This window comes from Eurypyga helias, unplaced genomic scaffold, assembly GCF_000690775.1.
Source record: "Eurypyga helias isolate BGI_N326 unplaced genomic scaffold, ASM69077v1 scaffold38193, whole genome shotgun sequence".
NCBI lineage: Eukaryota > Metazoa > Chordata > Aves > Eurypygiformes > Eurypygidae > Eurypyga > Eurypyga helias.
In genome coordinates, this window is record NW_010243728.1 from 14,784 (window position 1) to 18,442 (window position 3,659).

At 41.6% G+C, this 3,659-nt stretch overlaps 1 pseudogene; it reads right to left on the reverse strand.

The window, feature by feature from the left end:
• Positions 1-914: 914 nt before the first annotated feature.
• LOC104508058 lies at positions 915-3,134 on the reverse strand (annotated as a pseudogene).
• Between the last annotated feature and the right edge of the window lie 525 nt (positions 3,135-3,659).

The following is a 3,659-nucleotide window of genomic DNA, read 5'->3' on the forward strand; positions in this document are numbered from 1 at the left end:
CCACCAGGCATTATAGAGTTCATTGAGGTTTTGGTGACACGAGTTTTGAATTTACATTTTCTTTATGGTGTCAGAAGGAGCGAAGTAAATTTCTGTATCTATGTTTGAAAACAGTCTCAGTTTTAAGTTCAACCCAGCTGTACCCTGAGGCTGAAACATGGCCATGTTTTGGCAGCAGGGAAGACTGCCATATGTTGCAGTGATAAAGAAATTACACTGATGCCAATCTCTAAAGTCAGACTTACAAAATATATCTAAGGGAGTATATTTGTAGCAATCAAGCTTTCTTACATATGTAGAATAAAAGAGCCTGACAAGTCTATATTTAAGGATAATTTTTCCGTCTTTTTAACAGTCATGCACTTTGTAAATGCTGCAAACCACGATTCACTATTGTTCTTGAGAGGAGTTGTATACGTTACATAAATCCATTGCATTTCCCCCTTACACAGAATTTCTTGCTGTCTAGCTCCCAGCTTCCAGTTACCAATAGGACAGTGCCATTCTTTGAATAAGCACTTCCTTATTGACTGGCTTTTAGTGAGCACATACTGGAAATCAATAAGAAGATTCTTTTTTTAGCAGTCATTCAGTCAGGACTCTGAATGAGAGCCCAGCTATCGAGACCCTGAATGTGGCTGGCAGCAACATGACATACCCTTTCTTTTTTTAAGGTCAGTATAGGCCGTCGGTTTGTAGCTCTCCTGGGGGACTTCCAATGCTTTTAAAATCGTTGATGAGTTTGTTTTAGTACCAGCAGCATGCCAAGGATCTTTGAACACAAAAGACTATTTGTATTCTTGCTATGCATATAATAAAATCTATTGTATGATCTATTTGTGCAATGTGGTACTTCCAAGCCACATCTACTGCAGCAGGATGCAGAGCAAAACATCCAGTACAAACTACTGATCTCAGTCATAAACCACCTGTTTTCTGTTGTAAACAGGGAAGCTGCTGTTTCTCGTTGCTGAAGGAGGCCTGGACTGATCCATAAAGCTGACTGCCTGAGCAGTTTTACATTCACTCCATTTACCAGCATCCTGAGACACATCTGTGAGATTGCTAAGTTACTGAGAACAGACAGTGGATTCCAGCAGGATCTTCTTGTTTTCTCAAATTATGTCCTTAAGCTCTTGGAACAAACCATCCAGACATGCAATAAATTTGTTTTGAAGAACAAGTTTTATTGCTGACCAGGTCCATAGGTTCCAGGTAAACATTTTCTGACCCAGCACTGATGGTGGTCTTCAAACTTCCATTTTTTGACAGTATACAGGCCCAGTCTCCTGTGCCAGTAGGTCCAGCTGGCTTTGCAGTGAGCACACTAATTCATTTGCATTCTTTCTACGTACAAGCCTTGCCATTTCCACATCTTCTCTTAAATTCTCACAATATTTTGCAGCTCAAAATAAGTCTGTTTCTTCCTGTATTTTTTTTTCATAGTGAGACAGATATCCCAAAAAGATACTAATTTATTTTTATAGCACTCCATCCAGTCAGCCACAGCAGAAAAATTTCTTCATGTTATTCTGAAACCGATAGCTTAGTTCCAGGACAATTTCCACCACTGATGTCAAGATATTTAATGCTCTTCCTAAGCCACATATCTGCTCCTCAGTCAACCTCAACATCCTACCTTTACTAGCAAATGGCAGAGTCTTATTTTGTAATATTTTTTCAGACATATGAGAAAGTTCAGTGGACACAAACCTTTTAACAGAGACAAAAGACACTGATACAAATACATTAGCTGCTGAACAACTGGTAGATAGGAGGCCACCTATAAAATATGCATAAGATGTCAACATCTGTTGCTGCTTCAGACTGTTCTCACTAAGTGAATCTTGTATTTGTTGAACAGAGCATTCATTTCTCCTACGAATGTATTTGGAGGATAGCATTGTGTTGATCGACAGCCTTCTTATGACCCAGGTAACCAAATGCCTAGCTGTGCCATGAAGGTTTTCGTTGGTGTTTTCCGAAACTGAAACCACACACCCTTGGTTTCTTGCAATCTGTTTTGTTCTTCTTTCAGTTCTGTCTCCTTGATTTGCAGATCTGTTTTTGTTGTTAAGGTTCGCTTTTATTAATTTTGAATGGTTCAGTGATTGTTTCCACTTCTTCCATGGTGCTGATTATGACAATATACTCTGCAACGTGTTCTTCTTGAACTGTCGGATTTCCTTTAAGGGCAACATGAATTTTCAGTGAAAAGACAGACTCCATTTTACTCTCATGCTGTAGCAAGGTCTCCTTTCAGATGCTGAGTCTCTTCAGTATCTTCCTTAATAATCGCTCCTTCTGGCAGCTGCTGGTTAACTTCAGGCCTCATTATGTTCCTTGCTCTGTGAGCTTATCCCAGTGTACTCACTGAATGTTTTCTCAGGATTTATACATGTGGGAGAAACCCGGGCAATTACTGATGTTCTACATTGTTCTCCAAGAGAGTCTTGAAGGATTATTTGAAGTTAAGATTCGCTGTGTCTCCTTCCACAGAACAGTAGTAACTCTTTCTCCAGTCAGATCAGACGACTTGGTATTTCCAGCTTCACAAGCTCTTTTATCAAGTGCCCCAAACCAAAGGGTTCTCACTTCCTCCAAGATCAACCAAGTTTATCTTCCCAGTTCCAGCAAGCTTTTGTCCACTGCTCTGGCTTCTTTCATGTAGATGGTAACTGAAAACAGAGTAGGATCAGACGGAATATGTATTCATGTAAGTAGCTGCAGCAGTAGTTCTTTTTGCTGCAGCTCTTTCCAAGGTTTGGTAGGCTTCATTTTTGTTTTGTACAGGTATTTCTTCCAAGCCTTTCAAATTTACACCTGTCTTGTTTATGGGATCATCAAGCGTCTGCAGTTTTTCTCCAACACTGGGAATAGGGTTCAGATCAAAGACCTTTTCATTAGATTTCCAGAGGAGAGGATTTTACAAAAAAAACCCCCAGTATCAATCTCTCTGAGTTTTTCTACTGTTTGATACAATGTGTTATACCTGGTAGCAAATCCTATTCCCAAGTATGTTCTTCACTGGGGCTCCTCTGAAATTGTGAAGGGTTTTCCAATACCAGTTTGGCCATAAATGGTCACGGTACAGTTGTACTCGTAATAACTTCATCCAAAATGTCACAACACATCTGTACTAATTAGTCATCTGTGACGCCTCCAGTGCATACTCTACCTTCTTTTCTTGCTTGATCACAGTCCACAAAAGTGTAACCACTTGCTTTTCCTCCTGAGGCATGAGAAGGCCTGCACCACACCACCACCTAGACGTCCCTGCCCGTCACGTTCTTTGCCTAGCTGCTTCCCTGGAAGCTCAAGGAAGCCATGCTGGGCCTCAGGGTCAAACTGCCAAGCAAAGATGCAAAGCACTGACTGTCCTCCATGCTTTTGCAGCCCCTCAGGTTCCAGCTAACTGCTTGCTACTTACATTCTGCTTACCTCAGACTGGTGGTGTACCTCCAGCACGATGATGGAAAGTGGCTTGGTGGGCACTTCCACCAGCTCCCTCAGCACCCTTGGGTGGATTCCATCTGGCCCCATAGACCTGTGTGTGTCTAAGTGGTGTAGCAGGTCATTAACCATTTCCCCTTGGATTATGGAGGCTTCATTCTGCTCCCCATCCCTGTCTTGCAGCTCAGGGGGGCTGGGTACCTGAA